Here is a 10,007-nt window from a genome sequence, read left to right as displayed (position 1 = left end):
GGTCCAAGATTATCTTCTGTGTCTGTGTTAATTGGTTTCCCTTTTCTTTGTTGAAGAGGGTCTGTGCAATCCTTCTGCCTAGTCCGCCATCTTGCCCCAACTGATCAAGTGTCAATTTCTTGATTGTGATTTTATCCTACGGTTATGAGAGATATTATCATTGAGAGAAACTCAGTGATGGCTATAAGCAATTGCTCTACTATTTCTTACAGTTGCATATAATTCCATAATTATCTCGAAGTAAAAAAATTAAAATTAAAAAGATTTATATGACTGTGATACTCTGGTGTGCATAAAAACATTCTCTTGATGCTTCTGTATCAAGAAATGTGTGCTCAATATCTTTTAACCTAGGATACATCCCTATGCCTCCAGCTTCTACTTCTGACAATTAAGTTTCCAACAACCAGAGAAAAATCTACCTATTCTAATTTGTATATTTAAATTGTTTCTCTGTTTCTTCTCTCACTGATGCAGTAGACCTTGGAATAGTGTGATTAGTTTTAATATGGCACATTTTGATACCAAAATGTTTCAGTGTCTATACCTATTTGTATAAGGATTTCTGGTGGCTCCTTATATAAATATTTATATTTGGCATAGTGCCTAAGTCACTTGACTGCTAACCAGAAGCCTGGCGGTTCAAACCCACCAGCCACTCCTCAGAAGGAAGGTTGAGCAATCTACTTCCATAGAGATGCTGCCTCGGAATCTCAAGGAGGGGGTGGCTATAAGTTGCAATCAACTCGACTGCAGTGAGTTTGATTTTGGTTTGGTATATGACATTTAATCAGTGAGCAAGAGTGGCATTTTTCAGATACAGTGTTGAATCTAATCAATATTTGTTCTCAGGCTATGAAGCAATTCTGGATCATGTTTTCTAACTTTCAGCCAACTTAGGGATCATTGTGGGGAGTGAAAGTCCAGATCAAGGTGGATTTATTGAAACTTTAGTTTGGCATTGTGCTTACCGGTGGCTGTGAAATCAATTCCAACTCATAGTGAGTCCATGTATGCAGAGTAGAACTACTCCATAGTTTTCAAGGCTGTGACCTTTTGGAAGCACATTCTTGTTTTCTGTTGGCACTACCAACATTTTCACAATAGTGGCGTGCTTAACCATTTGCACCACCTTGGAATTCCTGGAATTGGGCTAACCTCTACTATTCCCAGATCTCTGATGACCTTTCAGGACTTTCAGGTTCCAGTGCACTAAAAGGTCTTTTGGAGACCCCAACAGAACCAGAGTCTTCTGAGATATCCCCTTAGATAGGTCTGTGGAGACCTGGAACCAAATCCGTCCACTTGAAGATATTTGACCTTGGAGTTGACTCCTCAGAGTAAGTGTGGAGATGTATTTCAGGGTCCAGTGGAATGCATACTCTAATGCTACACCAGGATGCAGGGGACACCCAATAGTCAGTAAACAGGCCCAGAGGAGGAATCATTTAAAGTGTATTATCAATGAGAATAACCACTACATCCCAAGTAGTAGTCTCCTGTTATGTGTTCTAGGACAGGAAGAGGAACGAGCATCACATTAATAATTCTATTTCTAACCTAGTGGTTTTCAATTGGGAGTGATTTTGCCCCCTGGAGGCATTTGGCAATGTCTGGAGACATTTTTGATTGTTATGACTGGGAGTGGGGTGGAGCTGTACTAATATCTAGTAAGTAGAGGCTGGGATCTACTAGACATCCTACAATGCAGCCTCCCATTTTCAAAATGTCAATAGTGCCAAAGTTGTGAGAAGTCTGATGAAGCCAGTAAATTTTGTCATCCTCAGACAAATTAGTGTGTCTAACCTATTATTTTGATTCTTTAATTTTTGACATCCCGCTTATGTGTAATTTTTTGCCTGTTAAGATTGGCAAAATATAGAATATTGCAGAGGGGAGTGGGCATGCTACCTGTCAGCTACAGCAGGTGAGTGCTAGTGCAATTTCAGGAAGCAGTACCAGTACCTTTTTATGGCTTCCATCCTTTGAAAAAGTCCCCACAGCTATGCTCCAGTAACTCTTGAAATAGCTCCAAGAAATTTTTAGCCTCTCTTCCAAATGCTTGTTCGCTGTTAGTGTTTTAAGATTTAATCTACATTTCATGCCTGGTTTCTGTCTCTTCTGTGTCCAAACTTTATTTCAGTTGCATCTCTGAAAGAGATTTTCAAATTTTATTCATCCCAAACTCTGTATATCTTAAGCCAATCTGGACACAGTCCCATATCCAACTCAGCCTCCTAGAATCCCAGTGCAGGCAGGACACTCCAAGCGGGAAGATTAGATACTTATAATCAAATGGTTACCTAATCCATATATTCCTGAAGTTCAGCATTAGTGAAATTTTATTAGGTTAGATTTTACAACAATTTAAATGTAACTAATAGCATAGACCAAGGAGCTCTGGTGGTATAGTGGATAAGGCATTTGTCTGCTAACCAGAAGATCAGTGGTTCAAACCTACCAGCTGCTTGGTGGAAGGAAGATGAGGTGATCTATTTCCGTAAAGATTTACAGCCTTGGAAACCCAATGGGAATCGCTATGAGTTGGAATTGACTTGATGACAATGAGTTTGGTTTCAGTTTAATAGCATAGACCACACACTACTTAAAGTTAGAAAGCTTTTATAGTATAGGCTAGCTTCATAAATTTTGTTTTAGTATTACTTACAATACTAAAACAAAATTTGTAAGTAATACTAAAACAAAATTTATGAAGCTAGCCTATACTATAAAACTATCTGAAACCATAGCATAGTCAAGCAGTCAACATTCTGCAAACACACAGAAACTGGTTTAGCCAGTTGGAATAAATTAGTTGATAAAAAATTGGTCACTATTTCCAGTCAAATAAATATTTAATGTCTGGTTGGTAATTAGTCTCAGATTTGTTGTATCAAAGCATCTGTGGAGCCAGGACATTCCCAAATTGATTAGTGACCAATATTGTATTATTACACTAGATTTTTTCTGTTATTATTCTGAACAAGATATTATATGTTCCTTTAAATTTATGACTTATAAGAAAAGTATGAATTAATTTTAAATTACATAAACATTTTTAATTGAATTCCTTAACTCTGGGTTTCTTTTCTAAAATTTTTAGCCATCTACATGTGCTCTTAGAGTTTTTATTTTTTAATCAGCTCCTGTTCTAGTTATCTATTGCTGCGTAACACACCAGTACAAAACCTAATGGCATAAAAAAACAATTTTATTATCCACATAGATTTAGTCAGAAGCTCTGTTAACACAGTTGTTAAAGCATTCAGATGCTAACCAAAAGGTCTGTGGTTTGAACCCACCAGCTGCTCCATGGGAAAAAGATGAGGCAGTCTGATTCCATAAAGATTTATAGCCTTGGAAACCCTATGGGCAGTTCTACTCTGTTTTACAGAGTTGGTATGTGTTGGAATCAGAATTGACTGGATGGCAGTGGGTTTTTCATAGATCCTGTCAGTAAAGAACTTAGGGTACAGTGGAGATGTTTTCTTTCTGCTCCAAGATGTTCCAGGTCCCAGGTGGAAGACTTAAGTGCTAAGCAATTACTTGAAAGGCTGGACACTGGAGTCATCTAGAGGTGTCCCTCATGTGTCCGATACTTGGGCTGGAATGACACAAAGGCTAGGCTTAGCTGGGGCTGTTGACCAGAGCACCTACATGTGGCCTTTCTCTATATGACTTGGACTTCTCACAGAATGGTAGCTAAATTCTGACTTGGAGCTCCTGAGAGCTGTGTGGCTTCTTATGACCTAGTTCCAGAAGTCACAAAGCATCACTTTTTTCATAGTCTATGGCAAGAAACGGCAAACTGTGGCTTGAGGGCCAAATTCAGCCCACCAGCTGTTTTTGTAAATAAAGTTTTATTGGAATACAACCACATCCATTCGTTTATGTGTTGTCTATGGCTGCTTTTGTGCTACAACAGCAGAGCGGTGTAGTTGCAACAGAGACCATGTGGTTTGCAAACCTTAAGATATTTACTATCTGGCTCTTTACAGAAAAAGTTTCTTTATTGGTTAAAGCAATCACAAACCTGCCCAGAGTTAAGGGGAGGAAATAGATGTCACCTCTTCAGAGAATGTGCAGTCACTTAATCAAAATCCCCACACTACCTGTTTTCCTCTTATATTTTGATCTTTGTCTGATTCTCAAGTTTGTAAGCTACTTGAAACACCTCTTCTAACTATTTGAATGTATGCTGAATTTCCTGTGTTAGAGAAAGCTAAAAAGTAGTAGTCAGCTTATGCTATTTGCAGATATAGTGTTGAAACTTGCTGGTGTCAGCTCCTTGAGTTAAACATGTGCCTTACAATTCTTTCAAGAATAGGTTATAAAGATTAACTCATGTTCACCGAGTTAATATCAAGGACAAGGATGACCTTTAGTTCTTTGAAGAAATGTAAAATGGTAAACATTTGTGTAAACAGTTAAGCCTTACTTGGTCAATAAGTTACAGATTTTGGAAATTATTACTTATGAAATATTTTAACTTAAATATACTATATTGGTATCTTTATAAGTAAACTCTCAATTTCCGTATCTTAGAATGAGGAGGTTGATAATCAGTGGCTCTGAAGCCTGACTGCATATTCAAATCCTGAGTAACAAGAACTCATCTCAGGTAATGAAATGAGAATCTCTGGCGGTGGTGCCCCCACAGGGTTTAAACTGCTGGGTCTAGCCTGCGCCACCGGAGCTCCTTTGGGTGTAGCCAGGGTAGAGAGATACATGGTTAGGTGATTGCTGAGGCTCCTTACGGTTAATAAAATTTTGTTGTTCTGTAATTGTAAAAGGGATATGAAAATAGGAACGTTTTCTACTTACGCTACAGAGACAATTATTTAGAATGAAAAGTTTGTACACTTTAATGTAATAACCAGCATGACTCCAACATCTTATGGTCTTTTGCACAGGTGATTTAGCAAGAAACTAAGTCAAGTTTTGATTTTCACATCTTTTGATCTGATTACTCATCTCTGCCATCCCAAAGTGTACATTTACTCTAAAGCCGACCTTATATTTTTTGTTGTTGTTAATGAGCATGCTAGTATGATATCCTTTTTCAGAATGATAACAAAAAAAAAAAAAAAAAACCAAACCCATCGTCATGGAGTTGATTTCTGACTCATAATGACCCCCACTGGTTTTCTGAGGTGGTAAATCTTTTCGAAAGTAGATTGCCCAGTCTTCCTTCTGCGGAGTGGCTGGCAGGTTTGAACCGCCAACCTTCTGGTTAGCAGTCAAATGCCTTAGGCACTATGCCACCAGAGCTCCTTACTTTCAGAATGATAGTGACATGTACCTGCAAATGTTTTATTTGCATGTTTCTCAAACTTTAATGTATACATGAATCAGGGAATCTTGTTAAAATACAGATATTTAGTAGGTATGGGTGTTGCCTAAGATTCTGCATTTCTAGCAGGCTCTTAGATGATGTCCATATTATCCTTCCATCATTCCTGAACTACACCTAAAGTAGGAAGGTATTAACATACCCATCCGGACTGAGTAATTTAACCCAGAACTGCCAGTTTAGTCCTAGTACTAACTGAGAAAAAGAATGGGGTCTAAGGAAAAAGAGGAGGGGTGCTAGAGGAATTTTAAATTTTAGTATCCTGTACAAAATGATACCTCTTTCCTTTACTCTTTGTTTTCTTTAAGAACTAACCCACTGAGAAAAGTACATAGAACTTTGTTGCTGGTTCTTCCACACGTTAATCAATTATTATTTTCTTTGGCTATGCGATGTGTGTCCTCTAAAATATAGGCTTCATGTAGTGGCTAATCCTAAAGGTATGTTTAGCAGCTGAGAGCTTATCTCATCAAAGACAGTATGGTCTAGTAGAAAAATGCACTGGACTGGATGCAGGATGTTAGAAGACCTAAATCCTTGTCTTTATCACCTTTGTACTACAGGACTTGAGCAAGTCACTTAATCTTGTTAAGCCTGTTTCATCTTTATATTTGGACCAATATTCTTTGCCCACCATATAGGGTATTAAAAAGACAAATAAGATAGCTATGAATGTGCTTTGCAAATTATAAAGTGATTTATATGTGCAAGTTATTATCCTCCATAGAGTATTCTTGACTGTAGGCCCACATCCAAGAACACATTAGTTTTGATGCTGTTAACCTGTAACTATTTTTACTAGAAGTAAGGGCATTAACAAGAATTAAATAATGAATAATCTCCTTGGAGTCTTTCTCTGTTTCAGAAGGGCTGGATTCAAAAATAGAAACACGGAGTCTTAAGAAAGCCGGAAAGGAAAACTGAAGAAACAATCCTAAGGGAAATGGTGGTGAATGCAGACTCTAACATTCATCAGCTTAGCTATTTGACTGCAGTCCTTTCTCAATTCCTTATCTGGCATTGGGAACCATAGCAGCATAAAGTCATATCCATACAAACCTGTGTTCAGAGTGAAATAGGGATAGAGCTATATAATTTTTTTAGTATGTTGGATTTAGCATGGAGACAAACACTGAGTTGATGCTCATAAATGAGGACATATCCTATGGTTTCCTTCTGCACTGATATTTCTGAGGGCTATGTTGTTTTAAAAAAAAAAATCTTTCTAAGTCTCTTAATCACTATTGCTATCACTTTCTCATTAAAATAGCTTACTTGTAACAGCCATATTAGTCCACAGAAATGTGAAATCACTTTATACCAAAAATATAGAAGTTATAGTAAAATCTGTAAGACTACCTGGTGTATTCTAACTGCAAGTAATATGTAATTACAAATAAAAAAGGATTTGTGGAATTCAAGAAGATAGAATATCACAAATGACAAAACAGTTATTTGATTTTGTGGACAAGATTGATGGCAACTGATGTTAAAATTTAAGTATAGCCAATGATTTTATTCCTCTATATTAAATATTTTAGCACAGCTGCTATAAAAAGAAAAGTTGAATAATTTGAATTTTAATTCTTTTCCTTGGTTCAGCAGCTGCTGGAGGTGCTAATGAGCACTGAAACTTCTAAAAGTCAAGAGGAGAAGAGAAAGAAAGAAACAGCCACAGATTTGATATCCAGCCTTTTAGAATTGATAATATGTTCCTTCCCTAGTTCATCCCTGCCCTCCTAAGAATTAGAGATTTTATTGATTCCAAAAAAGGTCACACAATGTTTTTCAAACCCATAGTGTAAAGAAGACCAGTTTCTCTAGTCTGCCACTAAAGGACAGAGCACCTGTTCTTATCTCTCCACTCTTCTTAAAGTTGTTTTTCTTGCACATAATTAGGATGATGGGAATAATTCTGGTGGAATGAACACAACTTCTCACGTATGTTTCCTCTTTACTTGGGTGAGAGCGGACATTGTCACCACATTTACTTTTTGTGAATGTTCCAATCTGGGTTCCATTGTGATCATGTTAGGAGGCCTATTTGAGTGTAGTCGAAAATCCCAACTTCCCTTTCCTCCTGTTCAACCTCTGTAGGATTAGAGATGATTTTAGAAACTGGTCTACTTAGCAGAAAGGGAAGACCTTGGGAAGAGGTTTATTTCCATAGAGTGAAAAGCATGAATACTAAATTTATAATCGTTAGCAAGAACCGTGGGAATAGAAATAGAAATGACAGTAATTCCCCACACATTTGACAAATAGGAGATGAATATATGCTGAGGATTTGTAATGGAAGATAGCACAAAAGGATGTTTCTTAAGAATACGTGTTATTCTTCACTGAAATTTTTTAAGAGTTATAGAAAATTGTTAATCAGAAAGAGAAAAACAAGAAGCAACAGGAACTATGTTCATAAAAAATATATTAAAAACCAAGTTTCAACTTTTGCTCTCTTATGATAGGTTTTGGCTTAAGTTTGCAAAGCTAGCATTCCAGAAGCTGTTTATTTCCACCTAGATATTAATTAAGCTACCACTAGGTGCCATTCTCGTAGGCAATGGTTAACTGAGTCAAAGATTTGTATGCTTTTGATTTGTTTTTAATAGCACTCTGCTAAAGGAGCTAAACATAAACAATTCCTAGAACTATCACAAAGTTTAAAGAATTATACACAATTAGAAGGGGTTTCAAAGAATAAACACTTAAGTATAATTAATTATATCCATATTCATTTTGAAATATTATCAATCACTGCTTATTCCAGTGCTTTCCTGCTTACTTCATTTTATCCAAACCTTAAGAAGAACAAAATTTTCAAATTCACCCTGAACCCTTCTAGAATTTGGTCTTCTAAGGTCCCTAGAAGCAAAGAATACCAGAAAGATGTTTACTTGTGTTTTATTGACTATGCAAAAGCATTCAATTGTGTGGATCATAACAAATTATGGATAACATTGAGAAGAATGGGAACTCCAGAACACTTCATTGTGCTTATGAGGAACCTGTACATAGAACATTCAAACAGAACAAGGGGATACTGTATGGTTTAAAATCAGGAAGGGAAGGCAGTGTGTCAGGGTTATATCCTCTCACCATACTTATTCAATCTGTATGCTGAGCAAATAATCTGAGAGGCTGGACTATACGAAGAGCGTGGCATCAGGATTGGAGGAACACTCATTAACAGCCTATGATATGCAGACTACACAACCTTGCTTACTGAAAGTGAAGATGACTTGGAGCACTTACTGATAAAGATTAAAGATTACAGTCTGCAGTATGGATTACATCTCAACATAAAGAAAACAAAAATCCTCACAACTGGACCAATAAGCAGCATCACGATAAATGGAGAGAAGATTGAAGTTGCCAAAGATTTCATAATACTTGGTTCCACAATCACATCAATGGAAGCAGCAATCAAGAAATCAGAAGATGTATTGCACTGGGCAAATCTGATCCAAAAGACCTCTTTCAAGTGCTGAAGAGCAAAGATGTCTCTTTGAAGACTAAGGTGCACCTAACCCAAGACAGTGTTTTCAATCACCTCTTATGCATCTGAAAGCTGGACAATGAATAAGGAAGACACAAGAAGAGTTGATGTTTTTGAATTTTGGTGTTGGCAAAGACTACTGAAAGTTCTACGGACAGCCAGAAGAATGAACAATCTGTCCTGGAAGAAGTGCTCTTTGGAAATGAGAATGGTCAGACTTCACCTCACCTACTTTGGTCATGTTGTCAGAAAGGACCATTCCCTGGAGAAGGATATCATGCTTGGTAAAGAGGAGGATCAGAAAAAAAGGGGAGGGCCCTCAATGAGATGGATTGACACAGTGGCTGCAACAATGGGCTCAGATATAGCAAGGATTGTGAGGCTGGCACAGGACTGAGCATTTTTTCGTTCTGTTGTACACAGGGTCACTGTGAGTTGGAGCCAACGCAATGGCACCTAACAAGGGCCCTCATCACAATTCTGGGACCTTCAGTGCTTTATCAAGTATCAAAGCCTATGGTTTCTTCCACTGAGGCTTTTATAGTGTCAGTGAAAGAAACTCTCAAATCTGGTGTCTGCTAATCTCAAATAAGCTTCAGGTGACCTTTTTCAGTGTACCTGATCATAGTCTCTGAGTACTAAGAGTTGTTTTTCTTCCTCAGCCAAAGAAGTAAAAGAGGAAAAACACTCCTTTTTGACTGCTTTTACAATAAGAAAGTTGTTTCTGTATCAGCAAACTCTACTTTTATTATTTTTTTCTTTGAAACTAAAATTTGAGTTTCTAGTTGGCACCAAATATTTGCATTTATCTATATTTCTTCATGAGTTCATGAGTTTCCTGAGTAATAACTCTAAGAGATTTCTATTGCACTGCTCCTGGTTTTTGGTTTTGTTTTGTTTTTGAAGGACCTTATCATTCATTTATCTTTTCTGGAAAAGGACATTTCAAAATTATATTCAATAGAAAGTGATGTTAAAACATAAATATAATTTCTCTATACTTCTTTGTCACAATATTTTCAGGTGGAGTTCCTAAAAACATTTTAAGTCTTAGAGGAAATTTTTTAGATAATGCTTATTTCCTTTTATTATAATTTTTTTTTTTTTTAAAAAAGCCCAAGCCCATTGCCGTCTAGTTGATTCTGACCATAGGTCATA

The sequence above is a fragment of the Orycteropus afer genome, unplaced genomic scaffold (genome assembly GCF_000298275.1).
Source record: "Orycteropus afer afer isolate SDZICR_OR568_19922 unplaced genomic scaffold, OryAfe1.0 scaffold00026, whole genome shotgun sequence".
Classification (NCBI taxonomy): Eukaryota; Metazoa; Chordata; class Mammalia; order Tubulidentata; family Orycteropodidae; genus Orycteropus; species Orycteropus afer.
The sequence above is the reverse complement of the archived record's forward strand: the minus strand, read 5'-3'. Positions refer to the sequence as shown.